This window comes from Lontra canadensis, unplaced genomic scaffold (genome assembly GCF_010015895.1).
Source record: "Lontra canadensis isolate GAN:19392208 unplaced genomic scaffold, GSC_riverotter_1.0 scaffold67, whole genome shotgun sequence".
NCBI classification, from domain to species: domain Eukaryota; kingdom Metazoa; phylum Chordata; class Mammalia; order Carnivora; family Mustelidae; genus Lontra; species Lontra canadensis.
Window position 1 is genome coordinate 8,563,319 of NW_022631061.1, and position 20,336 is coordinate 8,583,654.

A 20,336-nucleotide genomic window follows, 5' to 3' on the forward strand; every position below is an offset into this window, starting at 1 on the left:
CAGGCTCCCCGCTGAGCAGAGAGCCCGATGTGGGGCTCGATCCCAGGACCCCGGGACCATGACCTGAGCTGAAGGCAGAGGCTTCAACCCACTGAGCCACCCAGGCGCCCCCTCTTTTTTTAATTTTTTAAAAATTTTTTTGTTTTATTTTTCCCAAGAGATGTGTGATTAACATACCACATATTTTACTTATTTCTCCAAATTATGTTTTCTTTTAAATATTTTTATTTATTTGACAGACAGAGATCACAAGTAGGCAGAGAGGCAAGCAGAGAAAGAGTGGGGGAAGCAGGCTCCCTGCTGAGCAGAGAGCCCGATGGGATCATGACCTGAGCTGAAGACAGAGGCTTTAACCCACTGAGCCACCCAGGTGCCCCTCTCCAAATTATGTTAAAGTGAAGTTTACATTACATAAAATCATTCATTTTAAAGTGAACTATTCAGTGGCAGTTAGTACATTTACAATGTTGTGCAACTACCTCTAATTCCAAATCATTCCCACCACCCCAAAGTAAAACCCTATAGCTATTATACAATTTCTCCTTATTTCTAGGTCCTGCCCCCAACCTCAGGCCCCTGACCCTGGTAATATTCTACTTGTGCTCTATTTCTATGGCTGTAACCTATTCTGCTTATTGCATATAAATGGAATCATGCAATACCTGGCCTTTGTATCTGGCTTCTTTCACTTGACATGTTTTCAGAGTTCATCCCGATGGTAGTAGATATCAGTATTTCATTCTTTTTTATGGCTAATATTTTTTCATTGAGTGTGTATGTGTGTGTATGTATATATATATATATATATATATATATAGCAATTTGTTCATCAAGTCAATCATTAATTGACCTTTGAATTGTTTCTACTTTCAGACTATAATAAATAGTACTGCTATGAACATTTGTGTACTGGTATTTGTTTGAGCCCCTCTTCTCAATTCTTTTGGGTATAAACCTAGGAGAACTGCTGGATCATATGGTAATTTTATGCTTAACATTTTGAGAAACTGCCAACCTATTTTCTACCGCAGCTGAACCATTTTACATTCGATTTCCTTAATGGTTAGTAGTGTTGAGCATGTTTTCACAAGCTTATTGGCCATTGGTATATCTTCTGAAATGTCACTCAAGTCCCTTACATATTTTATCTATCTATCTATCTATCTATTTATTTATTTTTAAAGTGGGCTCCACAGCATAGAATAGAGCTCAACCGGGGCTAGAACTCACAACCCTGAGATCAAGATTCAGATGCTTAACCGACTAAGCCACCCAGGCCCCCACCCCATTTTTAAATTGTGTTGTTTTTTTATGTTGCTTTATGAGGTTTTTTTTTTTTTTTAGCTTTTAAAAAATATATTCTGGATATATAAATACTGAGATATATGATTTGCAAATATTACCCTCTTTCTATATGTTGCCTTTTTGCTCTCATGATAATGCTCCCTGAAGTGCAAAAGTTCTTAATTTTGATGTCAAATTTATTCACTTTTTCTTTTGTTGCTTATGCTTCTAGTATGATATTTAAGAATCCACTGCCAAATCCAAGGTCACAAAGATTAGCCCCTATGACTTCCTCAAAGAACTTTATGGTTTCAACTCTTATATTTAGGTCATTCATCACTTTCAGTTAACTGGAAATAGTGTCAGGTAGGGGTCAGCTTCATTGTTTTGCATATGGCTACCCAGTTTTCCCAGTAACATTTGTTGGAGACTATTCTTTCACTACTGAATGGTTTTAACACCTCTGTCAAAAATCAGTTGGCCACAGCTGCTCGGATTTATTTCTGGACTTTAAATTCTATTCCATTGATCTCTATGCCTATCCTTTGCCAATTCCACAGTGTTCATTACTGTACCTTTCTAAGATGTTTCAAACTAGGAAGTGTGAGCTTTCCAACTTTGTTCACCCTTTTTGAGATTGCTTTGCATTTTACTCATTTTGATTGTTCATTGTCTCTTTTTCCTCCCCTCAACACAAACTCTATGAGGATGTGAATTTTTTGTCCACCTCGGCACCCCAGCACATAGAGTTAAAGCCTAGCATGTAGCAGGAGTTTACTACTTGCTAAATGAATGAATGAGCTCTTGGGAAGATAGAATCATTCACAGCTCCCAGAAAAGAGTGGGGGTGGGAGGAGGAGAGGTGAGGAGAGGAAGAGATACCCACGGTTGAGCAACTCTGGTCAAAGAAGAGTTGAAAGGGCAGGAAGGAGGGGCGACTTAAGGCCTCAGGCTCCAGTGCCAAGAGACCCTTTCAAAACCATACTGGCAGGAGGGCATGAGCAGCAGTAACCATTCTGGTGTATGAGTCAGTCTTCTGCAATTCAAATGTACTAAAACTAAAAATCATGTAGTTAATGTCATGTTGAACATTCTATATTTTTTGAAGATAAGATGAAACAGAATGAATAACCATGAATTGTTTTCTGTGGACTGAAAGGACAACTAGCTTTTGCATCTTATCTCAAGAGTCTGCACAGCTTTTAGCATATGTAAATAAGTACTGTTGATAAGTTAATGTAATTTCACAATCATATCACACAACATTCCTTGAAATGTGTAAGTGCCATACTGACCTTTAAAAAAAAATTCTGAACAAAATCTTAAATAAATACATCTATCACATTTAGTCAAATGAAATAACTGGGTAGTGACATCAGCAAGTCTGAACACTATTGTTACTAATGGGACACAAGCCAGTGAATAAAGAGCAGAGCTAGAGTACATGTAGAACAGCTTACGATAAATGCGTTGGCAAATTTTCTTTGGTGTTCGTTACCTTTTTCAATTTGCAAAATTTTTAAAATGTAAATCATTAAGGAAGGATGAAGAGATCATTCCTCTTGAATATATATTATATAAACTGTCACTGAATAATTGTATTTTTCTTACATAATAGCAAATACTGCTGCCATGAGATTAAACAATACATGCCACTCCACAAATAAAGCCATCTGGTTCCATCTGTTTCTAGGTTCCATTACAGCACACCTACTGGTTAAAAAAGAAACTGTTAACCACATGATGCAAATATGCCTCTTATTTAACCTGTTCAAAATCAACAAAGTGTTATTAATATAATTTGGCAGAGTTTGACTTATTAGGGGATTTAGATATGCATCTCCTTATCCTCTTGGCGCTGATGATGATTTAACACAGTATGTGAAATATATAAACTAGCACTAAAACTGCAGAGCTCTGGGATTTGCCAGGTGCTAATTGCTCTACTCAAGCCTCAGGGAAAATGCACAATTGCCCCAGGCAATCATCCTAGGTTTAATTACCGCCTGGGAGTTTTATTCCGTGGACAGCAGTGACAGCCTGGAGAGAGTTTTGCCTCAACTTGGTCTTCATCTTAGCAACTAAAAAAAAAGACCATGGGGCAGTTCACTACCACCCCTACAAAATCCACTCCAGCAGGCGAAATTGCTATTTCTCCTTCAAATGCAGCTCAGGTCACTTAGGCCTCTGTGACTTCCCCAGATGGAATTCTCCTCTCAGTCAGTAACTTATACACATGACGATTTTCACTTTGGATCATAACTTGTTTGTTCATATATCTCTCTTCTATTAAATGAGAGAGTCTTTAAGAACTTGACTGTCTTGCTCACCTCTGTAGCACCAATGTTTTGCCCAAGATTGGCATTTAATAAATATTTATTACTAATTATGTTAAATGACTATGTCACCTAGTGCCGATGCCTGGGAAATAGTAGATGTTTAATAAATTTTAACTACCAGAAAATTTCTTCCTCTCCTCTACTCAAAATTTCGCCTTCTTTTTTTCCCCCCCTTTTCATCACCATTCTGCTGTTAGAACTCAGCTCAGGCTCTCATCACCCTAGACTATTGGTTCTCTCTGAGGGATGACTTCGCTCCCTGTGAGTCTCCTGGCCATGTCTGGAGACATTTCTGGCTCCACAAGTTGGCTGGAGGGAGAGGGTCCCACTGGCATCTAGGGCACAGAGGCCAGAGATGCTGCTAAACATTTCAGAGAACAGCTCCCATAACAAAGAATTGTCCTGCCCTCAATGCCAGGAGGCACTGCTAGATTTTTATTTCTTGAAATTGACTCCTGGTCATTCCCCTCTAATCCTGTTCTTTCTCTCCCCTAATCTCTTCTTCCTATAATCTCCATTGATTGAGATATAATTGACATAAAACATTATATTCATTTCAGATGTACAACACAGTAATTCAATACTGTATATATTACAAACTGATCACAGTAAGCACAGTTGACATCTGTCACCAGTTTTTTCTTGTGATGTAACTTTTAAGATCTACTCTCTTAGCAACATTCAAATATAGAATACAATAGTATTAACTATCTCACCATTCCGTTCCATTCCATAGTTTATTTTATAACTGGAAGTTTGTCCCCTTCACCCATTTTGACCACATCACATCCCCAGCCTCCAGCAACCACATATCTATTCTATATATCTGGTTTTTTGTTTTTGTTTTTTTTTTAGATTCTATTTATAAGTGAGACTAAAAATATCTATCATCCTTTTCCTGTTCAAAAGGTCTTAAACTTTTTTTAATGTCCTTAGTTTTCGGTTTAGTTGTTTCTGGAGTTTCAACACTATCAATACATCAATATGTCAAAAGTGGAACTAGAACCAAGTCTTAAAAATTCCTATTTCTCATGTAGGTGTTTTACAACTCTCATGAACATTTTTAAATAAGGAGGACACTGAGGGGAAAAAACAGACTCTAAAAGATGACAGCTAATTTTTCTTCAGTGATCCAAATTTCTAAACCTACAAAGGCCAAATCTCCCTTCTAACTTCATTTGCAGTTTAAATGCTGTTTCACTGAAAATTATACCACACACTGAATTGTGATCTCTTATCCTGGCTAGATATGCTCTAATCTAACCTTGATTTGTTCAAAATTAATGTGATCTAAGGCTGGTAGGTTTTAAAAGCAAAGAATTTAAAAAAAAATATGTGATTCCCTTCATTTATATGACCACATGTTGTGAATTAATTCTTAAATGTAAAAAATCACATACAAAAGTAGGTGGAAAATATATTTACAAGATTTTTTGGAAATTTTCCATTCAAAATAACATGCATGTAACTCATACAGCTGATAAGGATTTACATCCTGAATATATAAAGAACTCTTATAACTCAACAACCAAAAACAAACATAATTCAAAAGTGGACAAAGCACTATGAATAGACATTTCTCCAAAGAAGATATATAAATGGTCAACAATATGATTGCATGATAACATCATAACATCAATAGTCATTAGGGAAATGCAAATCTAAACCACAATGAGATACCACTTCATAATCATTAGGATGGCTATGATCAACAAAACAGAAACTTAAAAGTCTTGGCAAGGATGTGGAAAAGGACAATCTTTGTGTATTGTTAATGAGAATAAGAAATGGCTCAGCCTCTGTGTTAAACAGTTTGGCAGCTCCTCAAAAATTAAATGTAGGATTACCAAATGACCCAGTAATTGCACTCCTAGATATATACACACAAAAGAACTGAAAACAGGTATTCAGATGCTTGTACACCAGTATTCACAGTAGTATTACTCACGACAGCCAAAAGGAGGGAAACAATCTAAGCGTCCACGAACAGATGACCGGATAAACAAAATGTGGTAGATATGCACCATGCAATAATATTCAGCTTTAAAAAGGAAGGAAATTCTGATACAGGCTACATAATGAATAAAACTTGAAGATGTTATACTAATAAAATGAGCTAGACACAAAAAAGCAAATTTTGTTTGACTCCACTTATATGAGGTAACTAGGATAGGCAGGTTTATAAAGATATAAAGTAGAACAGAGGTTACAAGGAACTGGGAGAAAGGGGAATGGGGAGTTCTGTTTAATGGAGACAGAGTTACAGTGTGGGAGGATGAAAAGGTTCTGGAGAAGGCTGGTAGTGATCGTTGCACAATAATGTGATGAATTTAATGCTACTGATTTGTATACGTAAGTGGTAAAAATGGTAAATTTTATGTATTTTTACCACAATAAAGAAAAAACTTACTCCAAATGTTATAATAATTTGCTTCATCACTACCTTCAAGGGATTTTACAAATAATGTCTCCCTCTACAAAAATCTGAGGTTTTTTTTTTTTTTATCTAATTTTGAGATGGAAAATAATGTGCCATTGGTACAAGGAAGCCTTGAAAGTAACTAGAATCCCCCATAACATAAAATGCTAGGAAATCACACATACCCCAGGCCCAATTATATAGGATAATCTTCTTCCAAAGCCCATACTCAGTGAAAGACAAGCACAGTTTTGTACACTGTCTGGCATTCTGCCTGCCTTTCAGATCCTTTCTTCCACTTAATGCTGATTCATGTAAACATATCAATTTTCTCTGATGGCCATAGCTTAGGAGAGAAAGGAAGTACTATTTTTAAAGTATCATTTGCTTCTACACTAAGAAAAAAGGGAAAATATGGAACAATGTCCAGAAAGCTTATTTTTTAAACGAAGTGTATTTTTTATCCCAGAACCAGCCAATACCAATTTTGTATACTATCAATCAACATTATTGAGCTTTATTTTCTTGGAATTTATATTATTTTTGTAATATAAACTATAAAATTCCTTGAAAACAAATAATTGCGTTCAACAAACATCCATCGATTCAACTGTGAGCATTCGGAAAGAAAGCAGAAATCTAAATCTTTCCATGCACCAATACATCTGATGTGTATTTATTAAAGATTTTCTTTTTATTAAAAGATTTTATTTATTTGAAAAAGTGAAAGCATGTGTGTGGGGTGGGAATGGAGAAGGAGGGGAGGAGGGGAGTAAAGAGGTAGGGGAAGGGGGACAAGCAGACTCTGCACTAAGCAGGCAGCCTGAGGCTTGATCTCAAGAGCCTGAGATCAAGACCTGAGCCAAAATCAGGAGTCCAATGCTTAACCAACTGAGCCAGGTACCCCAAACCTGATATTTGAAGTTGTATTAAAATCTACTAATAGTCCAAAACCTATATGACTTCAAATCCATTAGAAGGTCCACAGATTTTGAAATTCACTCTTTCATAAAACTTTACGATCCCTCCTGGAATAAGAATGTAACAGAATCTACTGCAAGAAAATATTATTGGGTTAATAAATTTATCCTACAATATACAACTAAGTACAAGAATATCTGAAGTTAATTTTTAATCCTCATTTCTGGATTCGGATTAACTGTGGCCCAGAGTCACTATGTAATGACTGCATGAGTCACATTCAATAAAAGCCCACAAATATATCAAAACCCTCATAATGCCTAACACACACATGCAATCTCATTTTATTTTATTTTTTATTTTTTAAAGATTTTATTTATTTGACAGAGAGAGACACAGCGAGAGAGGGAACACAAATAAGGGGAGTGGGAAAGGGAGAATGTGGGACTCGATCCCGGGACCCCTGGATTACGACCTGAGCCGAAGGCAGATGCTTAATGACTGAGCCACCCATGTGCCCTATGCAATCTCATTTTAAAACAGAACTCCAAAAAACACTTTGATTTCTTTTTATGTTAATACTGAATTTCACATAAAACAAAAGGCCCTGACTAAAAATGATGTGCTCTGACTAAACCTAGACAGGGTTACCATACTAGGCAGGCTTGTGCTCATGACATGAGGTGTCATCGGCATTTATACTTAATAATAAGCCACTGGGAAAGTTTTGATTTACATTCACCTGAATCCCTGGGATACGGTTCTTTCGACCACTCATCTAGTTTGATTTTTCAACTAGAAAGTCAATGTTGACTGGACATTATTTCTTAAGTTTCAGTGGAGATTTAGAATTATTTTTTAAAATAAAGACTGGGGCACCTGGGTGGCTCAGTGGGTTAAAGCCTCTGTATTCAGCTCGGGTCATGATCCCAGGTCCTGGGATCAAGCCCCACATGGGGCTCTCTGCTCAGCAGGGAGCCTGCTTCCTCCTCTATCTCTCTGCCTACCTCTCTGCCTACTTGTGATTTCTGTCAAATAAATAAATAAAATCTTTAAAAAAATACATTTAACAAATAAAAAATAAATAAAGATAATTTTTTATTGTTGCAGAGTACCACTTCTTTTGGAGACAGAATTATGATTCTTTTGCCTGTTTGATATTTTATTTATGACAAATGTCATGAAAGGAAAGAGGAATAGACATTAGAGCAGCAAACAGGGGCTCTAACAAACATGCCTAATCATTTGGGCTGCTTTTAAAGTAGATTCAGAATGCTATAAATTTTTATTAAAGTAGTATTCTCAATATTTAGGACATGATTAAGGGCACCTGGGTGGCTCAATCATTAAGTGTCATGATCCCAGTGTCCTGGGATCGAGCCCCACATCGGGCTTCCTGCTCAACCAGAAGCCTACTTCTCCCTCTCCTGCTCTCCCTGCTTGTATTTCCTCTCTCGCTGTGTCTCTCTCCACCAAATAAATAAATAAAAGCCTAAAAAAAAAAAAATTAAGGGTAAGTAACTCATAAGACTGTTGTAAGAGAACATCAACACTGTCTTGGAAAGATTACAGCCTAAGTTTCTAGCATTCCACACTATGTTCTTCACATTGTCAGCATATGCTTGGAGATGTTATATACCACCCCACAAATGTGGTATTTTATTATTCAAGTTTGAAAGGGCCCACAAGGTAACTAGTGTCTCCAGGAACAGGATGCAACATGATATAATGAATATTTGGACGAAGAAGACTTGAGTCCGAATGCTAGCTCCATCACTAAGTGTGACCGTTAAGTAATTAACCACTTTGATCCTGTTTCCTCTGCTGCAAAACTGGAACAAAAATTACTACTTTTCGTACTGAGAGGAAGCATGCAAAAGCAGTTTGAAAACTGTAAATTAATGTGATAACTATTTTTTATTATTAACAAATAGTTCTACTTCTGCTTATTCCTCCTGCATGCCTTATTATAGAAGTAAAAGGTGACAAAAAGGAAGAAAGGAAGAAAGATAAAGTAAAACAACCTCAGAGAAAGATCAGAGGCAAAAAAAGGAAAAAAAGAGGATCAATGTTCACATAAAAAGAAAAACAGTATCTCAACATACTAGCATTGCATTAGGAATCAAATTTATTATTATTTTTTTAATGGCATCATTTTCTGCATACTCAGCATGAAATGCTACTATTCACCCAGCAGGGCTAGGGGACAGATATTTCTGAGGCCATAATTTATACTTTCTATATAGTTCTGAGGAAGAAGGTGAGAAGATAAACGGACCCTGAGAGACATGAGGTGATCACTGTATAAAATTTGACTATCCAGCAGTTCCACCTGTGCAAAACCTAACTGAGAACAAGCGACAAGCAAATGTCTACCTGCCAAAAGAGGTGTTACGGAGTCTGCACAGAAAAGCTCACACAGGACCTACTTGCAACTGCTTTTGGCTACGTTTAAACAAGCATGTTTATATGATTTCCAAGTTTACAGCAAATTAGAGCAGCACACTGGGAGAAGGATGAGGGGATGCTCCTGGGGGCACGTGACAGCAAAACGAAATCGAAGCTGGCAGCTGGACCCCAAGGAAAGGGACCAAAACAAGCCAAACCAAACCAAACTGACAAACAGAAAAACTACTGAAAAACAGACAGCAGGTCTCAGAAGTACAAGAGTTTGAGGTCACTGGATCTGGGAACGACCAGACCTTCCTTCCAGCTCCAGCCTTGCTTACCGAGCAGTTTGTAAACGGTGTTCTTCAGAAATCTGGAGACCACAGAAAGATTCGGTCAGATGCAGCAGCAAGACAGCAGGGCAGAGCTGGACGCCAGGGGAAGGGCAAAGCTCTCGACTCTGTCCCTCTGCAGATGCCACCATCCACCAAAGCAGCCCTCTTCATTCAGCTTTACTTATGAGGCTTCTTTGATAAAAGGGCCCTGTTGACTTAAAAAAAAAAAAAAAATTTTTTTTTTTTAATTAAAATTTGACCACCACTGACTTCTACACTCCAGGATCCTTAAATGCAATACATTCCAATGTAGTAATGAACTCCATGCCAAGACCTGGGGAGAGGGAGGGATGGACAGGTAGAGCAGAGAGGACTTTAAGGGTAGTAAAACCATTCTGTATAACACTACACTTGCCCAAGCAAGAAAAAAACTCAGAAAAACCCCAGGGAAATCTTATTTCTCTTCTTCCTCAAGGCCACATTCAATAGGTCATTAAATCCCCTGGATGGACCCTCCCACATATTTCGTAGCTATGCCCCATCCCAGACATCCCTCATGAGTCTGTCCTTCTGGGCCTCCCCACATCCACCCACCCCCAAGAAAGTACCCTCCCTGTTGGGCCACTATTGCCCTGTCATTCCAAGTCCAGAGCAGATCCTGTCACATTTTTTAGTGACACACCTTGCTGTGAGACCGAAGCAGAATGGGACGGAAACGATTTCTAGGGCTTGGGATTAAAAGTGTTGTATTTGTGCTTTAAAATGTTTGTCACATACATGTAGGGGCGCCTGGGTGGCTTAATGGGTTAAAGCCTCTGTCTTCAGCTCAGGTCATGATCCCAGGGTCCTGGGATTGAACCCCGAATCAGGCTCTCTGCTCAGCAGGGAGCCTGCTTCCCCGTCTCTCTGCCTGCCTTATTACTCTCTGCCTACTTGTGATCTGTCTGTCAAATAAATAAATAAAATCTTTAAAAATAAAATGTTTGTCACATGTATATATAGATTTGTCCAGTTTCTTTTTTTTTTCTGAAGATTTTATTTTCTTTTAAGTAATCTCTATACCCAATGTGGGGCCCCAACTCACAGCCCCAAAATCAAGAGTTGCATGCTCCGCTGACTAAACCAGCCAGGCACTCTGTCTCCAAATTTCTACTATGCGCATGCATTTATATATTTTACATGGAAACCACCGGCCCCCCACCCCCCCAAAAAAACAGAAAAAACAAAACAGTATCCTGGGTAAGATTTAGTACTTTTAACGTCACTTTCAAACAAGGCTCTTCAAAATCTTTCTCCTCAAACTACATTCCCCTCTCATCAATCCTCATTCCTTTTGTCTTCACTGCCTCCCCTCTGCCCTGGGGCCTGTGCACAGTGACATCCTGGAAACCTCCCCCACGGCCCCAGGCAGCAGCGTTAATCATCTATCCACAGCTCTTCTGGGCTTCCACAGCACCCGGCATATATATACCTTCTTGAAAGCTCAGAGGACACTTGCTTCTTTATATTTGTTACTTGTTTTCCCCAGAGACACCCAGCTCCCAGGAAAGCCCCAGGCTATGCCACAGAATGGTCTGAATTGCCTAACATTAGGTCTGGCATACAATAAATGCTGCATGAATGAAGGTAAAATCCAGTGTGATTATCAAGAACAATATCTACAGGGGCACCTGGGTGGCTCAGTGGTTAAGCCTCTGCCTTCAGCTCGGGTCATGATCTCAGGGTCCTGGGATCGAGTCCCACATCCGGCTCTCTGCTCTTGCGGGGAGCCTGCTTCCTCCTCTCTCTCTCTCTCTCTCTCTGCTTGCCTCTCCGCCCACTTGCGATCTCTCTCTGTCAAATAAATAAAATCTTTAAAAAAAAAAAAAAAAAAAAGAACAATATCTACAGTATTATTAAGGCCTATGTAATTAGGCTACCTTTCGACCTATAGCCCATTGCTTTGCTGATGTAAGATAACAAACTCCTGGGACAGGCAGAACCACATAATGCATTTCCTCCTTCCTGTACATTTAATAGTCTTTCTACTTAAGGTGCCGTCATATTGCACACTAACCTGTATGGAAACACCTGCAAAGTGTGAAATGGCTATAAATAATATTTTAAATATATTTTTTTAAATGGCGTGTGGGTAACTTTAAAAGTTTTATTGATGCATGTGTGTTGGAGGAGGTTGAGTTTCCTGACCAAGGGCGGCTTGAGTGGTGGAGATTATAAACTGAGGGAGAAGAATCACTGATAACTGTGCTTAAGATTGCTCTTTGGCAAAGTTCAGATTTTTAATTGCCAAAGACATTCATGAAGCTGTGGAGATGGTGTGTCAACTGCCATCTCACCGGCTTTGCTAGGTGTCCATGTGGCCATTTAGAAGCACCACGCCCCTTCCATTGGTCTCTAATCTCCTTCAGACACAGATCTGATGATGTGATTCACCTGTCCAAACACTTTGGGGATTTCTCTTTTACCCACAGGTTAAAATTTAATAGTTTTCTCTTGCCTACAGAGTAAAATCCAAATGCCTAACCCTTCCTTCTGCCTTCTTCTACAGTATCTTAGGAAAGAGAAAGGATGGTGGTTGAAGGAAGAAATGAAATCAAGCAAGTATCAGCGATGAGCCAGACACCTATGTTAGATGCTGGTCCCTTCTCTCTCCGATAGTACAGTTGTAGAGACAGGAGCAGAGACAGAATCTAAACATATTAATGCCAGACAGGTGATAGATTACAACTGCTATTAAAAGGACCAGGGGCGACTTCCTGTAGGAGGGGCCATGCATGCTCACTCTTGAGCCAGTAGAGGTTAAGAGGGAAAACCAGAGAAGCAAAGGTTCTTGTCCCCACAGACACATTAGTACAATTCCAGGCCCAGGGATGTCTTCAGCATCCTTCAGTTATAAACAAGGAGCTGGTGCAACAATCTCTATTCCCCTTACACTTTGTATTTCACTTTTATTTAGACTCCTAAAACCCCATATGGGACCACTGTAATTATCCTTGTCACGGGTGATTCAAAATACACACACAGTAAAAACGGAATTCTAACCAGGAAAAATATAGAGAAATCCAAATAGATTGCCCCCCCTTTTTTTTGCATAAAGAAACTACTGGGTAAATATTTTGATATTTGCTTTCCTGATCTCTCTCTTTCTAATTAGGCTATGAAATCCTGATTTTATTTTCCTTTGGTACTTTATTTTGTTATATGGTCCTTAGGGTTAGGGGCCTTCTAGCAGTGCAATTACAGAGTAAACAATGATTGAATGAATAAACCTATATAAGCTGCTCAGATTTTATTTGACTTTCTAGTGTAATGACTACATCAACAAAGTCACATTTTAAAACCGTAAACATAATCCATACAATGTCCTGAAAAAAAAGTGTATTTGCAATCAACTTAAATTAATGACAACAGAAAGGAAGTGCCACTCCTTTGAAGTAACACCTAGGCACTGACTTGCCATTGTTTGCAAACATAGCCCAAACCTAATGACTGCTTTGTGTCAACACAATTAACCAATAAGCCCTAAGGGAAGCATTTCTGTACACAAAGGTTTCTCTTTGACAAACATCTGATCTAATTTTTGCTCCCAGAAATGAATTTCTACTACCACCACATAACAAGGAAAGAATAATATCAATGCACCAACAAGTTAAGGAAAACCACAGGAGAACTAATATCTCTTTAGCTTTAACACATTTTCTCATCTTCCACATTCACTGGCTTCTAATAGTCACTCATATCATTAATCAAACCATTAATCATAACTAACAATAATCCCATATCATTCTTCATAACCATTAATCACCAGCAGTGCCATTTTGTGAACATGTTGTGCCAATTTCTGGGGAGTCATTTGGAAACTGGAATTCATTTTTCCAGACAAACAATGTTCTGAGTGCTGATTAGATTCCCTGGCCAGCCCACTGAGACCCTCTGAACTCCTAATTAGCCTCTAATACTGCTGACACCAGCCCAAATAAGCAATGTCAGTCTTCGGCATGAGTAAGCTTGTCCAAGCTAAGGTGTCTTGAATCCTCACAACTACCCCAATGCACGAGATTTTCAATGAACTCTTTTTCCTACGCAGTCAAACTCCAGTTCTCTCCTGTGTGATTCCCCGCAAAGAAAAAAAGGAATATGGATTAATGGATTTAGAGTGAAGCGTGAAGAGAAGTCAAACATTCTACCATGAGATGGAAAACTCTGATGGAATCTGTGAATCCTTCTTGGAGTTATTTTCTGAAATGTGTGGCTCCCAAGTCAGTTAAATTTAGATACAAGAATTCAGAAAGCAACTCCCAGCACTTCAGTTGAATTTCACCATCCATCAAACTCTCCATTAAAAAAAAAAAAAAAAAAAAAAAATCTGCAAATCTGTTCCAGACCTTCCACAACCCACAAGTACTTAAGTTAAAAATCCTTCACGCCTTCTGATAAATGGTCCCAAACGACAGTTCCAAATCAATCTCTTACCCTACCCATGTCACAATGTCTGTATTTCATCAAATCAAATCAAAACATAGTTACATACACACTAACTAAAGCAAATCTACATTTGACCAGCTTCCAAGCAATTTAACAGATTAAAAAAGAAAAATATTAGGCTACATGGAAAAAGATATTCCTTGGGATAAAGCAGGGTTGGGATCAAGTGAGCTCATGGCCCAGCCTAGCTGGGGAAGTGCCCTCAGGAGCAATGAATGTAAGCTGTTGCTACTCAGTGTTCACACTTCCACTACTCCCAAAGCCTCCCTCTAGGTTGTTTCAGAAGCAATCTCTAATGTCAACCCACCTGGGTGGCCCCCAGAGCACATGTGCACTTTACAGATTATTTGTGCAGTGGTTGAAAACCGAGTTTTCTCCAGGTATTGGAGAATTGGGATGAATGGTCATCCTTAGTGATGTCAGTGTTTATAAGCCAAAGACTACTTTTCACTAAACCCATTTCATGACTGAGGAATATATGTTTTCCATGTATAGTCCTTCAAAATTAAATTTGAAAAAGGGGAAGGGGAAGTGATCAAATATTAAATTTCCCCATGAGGAAATTCATATACTAAAGCAATGCCACCAGTGATATCTGGTACTCAGAATAAAAAAGAGAGAAAAAATTTGACATTTAATACTACCCCCCCCAAGAAAGAAATCAGAATTGTCTTTATAAGAAAAATCAGACTTTGTAGGACTCCTTTACATTTATTTTATGGGTTAAATTTTTATCTTTGAATTAAATATGGGTTAGAGAATGAAGGGGAAGAACCAAAATCTTTTCAGTGTTTATGACTTCTAAAATGATACAGAACAGAACATACACATTTATAATTTGTTTTACTGTTTCTGCATTTCATCTTAAGTTATGAATTTAAATTTTATGTCAGACTCTCTTTGAATCTCAGAAAATTGGTTTTGAGTTGATTAGACTTCCCAACTAAAACTGTAAAATTGAATGTATTATAGGGGCATGATATTTATACACAAATTATATTTTTATATTACACTATCTCTATTAATTCTGAGTCACTTAACATAATATGACATATTTTAAGAAATGATTTAGTATCGTTTATTAACGCAATGAGCACGGAACAGAAAGGAGAGTCAGTTCTCTAACAAGGCTGGTAAGACCCTTTATACAGCCAACCTGACCTAAACAGAAATTCATCTCAGTAGCGGTCTACTTTTTCTTTTGTGAGCATAGTTTTAAACATATACATTAAAAACGGTATCAATTTTTATGTGGCTATGGGGCTGGGGAGAGGGGTTAGCATATCGTGTTAGCGATTTTCTGTGGAATCACATTAGAGTTTCATTGTGGTAGTCATATCACATCAAAATCTGGGTTTTTTTGGTTGTTGTTGTTGTTCGTTTTTTTTTCCTAAATGGTTTCCATTGTGTGTTTAGTGAATCTGATATGGAAAATTGCTAATGCAATAAGAGTATCACATAAGCTTTCCTGACTGTAATGCTCAGCCACAATACTCAGAAGAGGCTTGACTGGACTGGAGGCTTTTCAGGGCCAGCTCTCCACAGCCTCTGAACAAAGTCCTCAGCTCAAGTTCAACACTGGCTTCTTGAAAGATGCACCGCTAAGACGTACTGTATGGGGGAAACTCTTTTACAGATTTTATTTCAGAAAAAAAAAAACATGGGTTCAGTGAAAGATGTGTGACTTAATTACTATTTATTGACTGAGCACTATGCTAGGCACTGTGGTCGGCATTAAGGGAATAGAAAAGATGAAGCATGGTCCCTTCTTTCACATATCTTGAAAGCACTGACTGACTAGCAGAAATAAATTAGCACATGAGTAACTTCATATAAGACGAGATGAAGCAAGATTGGAAAAGGCAAAGAGGTTCAGCAGCTCAAAGGAGGAGACATCTGAGACTGGGACCATAAAAAAGTTTGTGAAGGCTGCACCTGGACAGGACCACAGAACATGAGGAAGATGCAGCTATCCCTTGGGATCTGATACTACGCTGGGAAGCAGGGGATGGCATTTTAGGCCTTAGCATGAGTACAGATACAGAGAAAAGACAGGGCATGATGGGAAATTATAATTCATTATTATAATGAATTATAATAATTTAATGACAGCTTAAAATCTAGAAGGAGGGGTAAGATCAACCTGGAAAAGTGGTCTGGGGCAGCTGGAGGCTGCCACCAAAGGAGAGTAGTATAGGGTGTTCAGGATGGTTTGGGGTGCAAGTGTCAGGATGCAGTCCCTTGGGAAGATTAACACCCAGTTTTCACCGGTATAATGGCTTCTAATACTAACAGATATTGTGAAATCTTAACAACATTAGTTAGCACACGTTCCTTGAGACACAATTTACAGGAATATTTATTTTAAAAGGTTAGTTTATTGCTAAAGGATAATTATTTATTTTTTGTTATGTGACTACTCACGACATGAACATTCACGAGCTTAACAGAAAAAAAATCTATAAAGCATACTCAAACTGTTATAACTACTCATGAATTCATTGTTTGCCTGTTTTGTTTTGGGTTTTTTTTGCTTTAGAATAACTTTTCAACTCACTAGCAACAGTAACCAAGGAAATATAAATCCAACAACCTAAAATTACAACTGTTTGAAGAGATTCATGCTTTCAATGTACTGCTATATTTATTCTCTTATTCTGGACACTTCCTTGTTTCTGAATTCCTCTCCAAATGTTAGAAGCAATAACAAAATCTGCACTAAGGTTTGATAGAAGCTTAAACTGTAATTAGTATGTTTTGCAAATTTTAAGTCTTCATTTTCTGTAACATTTACCTTCCCTTAAAGCAAAATACATTCTTTGGATACGTATTATTTCTGACATAATAAAGCAGTATACGATGAAATTGCTGTTTTCTTTATTGCAAAGGGAATGTTAGATATAAACTAGTTAGTTGCCTACATGCTATAGTGACCACTCCTGAGACATGAGCTCTCCAATTTGGCAAAGGAAATTGCACTCTCATTAATCAGAATTAAACTATTTGTAACCCTGAAAGTGAATATTTTAATCTTTATGAAATAATTTGACAGATTTTTTTTCTCTTCCAACTGACCACATGGACAGAAAAGATAAATAATTTTGCCAGTTGTTTATTACTTATAGATATCCTTGGCAAGGTCTCATTTAAAAAACAAAACAAAACAAGAAAACCTCTTCTTTTTCATTCCATGTCTTGGGCAATCAGGGATGCAGTAGTTGATATCTGTAAACATTCTCTGATTAGCCATTAACTGAAGATATAGAAGTAAAAGAAAAATATTTTAGAGGGAGAAAAGTCTAATAGCTCATGTTGACTCTAAGACACTGACAACAAAGGTGTGGGAACTACAAAGTACTTAGGGGTTTAACCTAAAATTTGTTTATACCCTTGATCTTCAGTAAACACTGTACTGATAAAAATGAGTTTGTTCAGGTCAAGAATATGTTGACATTCTCTTAAACATAGCTTAAAACCACAGAGCTGAAACATAAAACAACTCGGACAAAGATAGCCAGTCAAGCATAAAAATGGGAGTTGGTTGTGTCAGAAGAGATTAAGAGGCTCAAGGCTATCTGCTAAAGACAGTTGTCCTGCCATCAATGAAGGCAATTATTATCACTACAAGTTCCTTTTCTGATATATTATTTTAAACTTTTGTCATATTATATTTTAAATGTTCCCTATTTATAAACTATTACATCATTTTCTTATCTGCAGTGTCCTTCTTGGATAACCACAGATTTGAAAACAGTCCAAAATCTTGTTCATGATTTCCTACAAGCATAGAAAGACTCACTTACTGAATGTGGAGTTTGGAGAATGTGTTTGGGCTTTACTTTTACTTCCTTTTTAAATATAGACCGCTATTTTAAAAATAAAAAAATCCAATGGCATTCCCTCACACCGGCAGGACTCCTAAGACAGAAGATCTGTTTGTAGCATGAACATTTCACTCCCTCAGAAGGATGCCCCCAAAGCTGTGCTCAGTTATGGCCAAGGAGGTAGCATTATTAAATGCCGTATGACTTGACAGTTATCCTCTTTATTCCTGCTAAACCACACTTCCAAAAGATCATCCGAGAAATCTGGCAAACCACTGTAATGACACTTGTAAATTGGATCCATTAAAAGCAATCCACAGTGTCCTGTGGGTGTGCATCCGACTGTTAATTACTGGGTAAATAATTTAACATGCAATTTTATTCCGAAACTAGATATACATTATTTGTAGGCTATTTCTCAGAAGTACCAGTTCCAACCCAGAAACAAGTCAACGTAGGATTATCTAAATTATCCTTTGAAATTTCCACTGTCAAGGGTGGGAGGAGGAAGGAATAGTAACGGGAAGACTTGTCAGCGATTAGCCATCCATAAAAATGTTTTCCCCGCGCTCCTCCTTCCGATCACAATGCTGGCGTCAGTTAGTCTCCTGTATCTGTTCCCCACCTCGCCCCCCTCCCCTCTGCGGAGAGCTGGCACCGAATGGCAGGCGAAGGAAAAGACAAACATCCCAGCTCCCAACACAATCCAAGCGCTAGCCCGGAGACACTTGAACAACATTCCTAACTTTTTTTTTCGTCCCACTTCGCGTGCCTCAAAGGTAAGCAGAGTAAAAAAGCCTATGAGACAGAAGGCCAGGGAGGCAAGCTGAGTCACAATTACTACCCCCACCCCGATTTCTCCACTGCCCCCCCACTTTCGGCCACAACAAACGGTTACTCAGCTCTGAGTCTGGGTCTCCGCGGCGCCTGTCCTCGGTGCTCGACCCCCGCGCGGTGCCCAGTCCGGGCGCCGGAGAGCTAGCGCGCATCCCTGCCCACGCCCTGGGCCACAGCGCCGCTCGGCTGGCGCCCCCGCCCCGGGACCAGCATCCTCCTACAGGTCCCAGGTGCCTGCAGCCCGGACGGCTGCGGCGGCGGAGAGGGCGCGCGGCCAACTCTCCGGAGCTGTCCCCTCCGGCCCCACCCCACCCCAAACAGGCTCCGCCAAGAAATGCGGGGATGGAGACTAAAAGAACCAAGCCACACACCAAAGGGCCTCGGAGACTTCCCTCGGGGAAGAACAACTTAGCAGCACAAGCACACACACACGCGCGCGCACTCGTCCAGCACGCGCTGGGGAGGGCATCTCTTACCTGTCCCCACGATGCCACTCATCCCTCCCCCCACCCCAGGTCCGGTTCCCCCCTCCACCCCCCGCCGTGGGTCCCCAGTCGCCCGCTCCAAGCGCCGCGCACTCACTGCGTGGCTGCGCGCGCTCAGAGGCTGCAGGGCCCGGCGGCGGCGGGGACCGAGACAGCGGCTGCGGCGGCGGCGGCGGCGGCGGCGGCCCCAGCCGGCGTCAGTCAGACTGGAGCCGCGAAGCCTCATCGCCCGTATTAGTGCGCCGACCTGGAAAGCGGCCAGGAGCCCTGCGCACGGGTCCGCCCCCGCCCGCCGCCGCGCGCCCTGGCCGCTCCGGGAGCCCGCGAGACAGGGGGAGCGCGGCCCGCCCCGCGGCCACGTGCGCGGAAACTTGCGGCGGGGGCGCTGCGGAGCGGCCCTGCGCTGCCTCCCGGTCCTTCTGCGGGACCCTAGCCTAGCCTCAGTGGGTGACTAAGCCCCGATGGCGGGCCGCGGTGGGGAGGCTCCCGCCAGCCGGGTCACCTCGCGTCTCTCGCTCTTCCGCCACCCCTGAGATTTCTTGTGTCTGCCTGGAGCCTGAGGCCAAGGAGAGTTGTTACCAGAGCAAGAGATACAGGATCAACAAATCGGTTTGAACCGCCCCGCCCCAGGCATTTTTCTGACACGTTTCTGGGCCCTGATGGTTACTGTTACTCGCCATTTATTGCTTACTAGCTTTTCAGGCTAAAGGGATCCTTACACCCATCAACTGCACCAGGGCAACTGCTTTGTACTGGCTTGGGCGGAAAAAAATCTAATCACTGTGTGTGGTGAGTGGTGGTAAAAACTAGTCATGGAATTATGTGGATTGTCACTTCTTTTTGTGTATTTATTTGCTTAACAGACTAGCATATAATACATAGTATTATCTAATCTAATAAAGATAAAACCTTATGGGCGTTGAACAACGTTAATGTACAAACTTTTTGCCTCAGAGCCTGGCTACCCCCTAGATAGCCTGCTTTTTTTAGGTCACTGTGGACTCCTAGAACTCACTCAG

At 39.9% G+C, this 20,336-nt stretch overlaps 1 protein-coding gene across 4 annotated transcripts in view; it reads right to left on the reverse strand.

Annotated features, from left to right (window-relative positions):
* Positions 1 to 19,542, reverse strand: part of SMAD9 (SMAD family member 9) — a 75,233-nt gene extending 55,691 nt beyond the window's left edge. Inside the window, exons 1-2 of one of the 4 annotated variants that reach the window (XM_032880082.1) lie at positions 19,415 to 19,542; positions 9,693 to 9,901 (exon numbers count right to left, since the gene is read on the reverse strand). The gene's annotated coding sequence lies outside the window, so the exon portion shown is untranslated. Of the gene's footprint in view, positions 1 to 9,692; positions 9,902 to 19,203; positions 19,225 to 19,308; positions 19,337 to 19,414 lie in introns of those variants that run through there. The other 3 variants (XM_032880084.1, XM_032880086.1, XM_032880085.1) reach the window with 3 other exon arrangements.
* Positions 19,543 to 20,336: the final 794 nt, after the last annotated feature.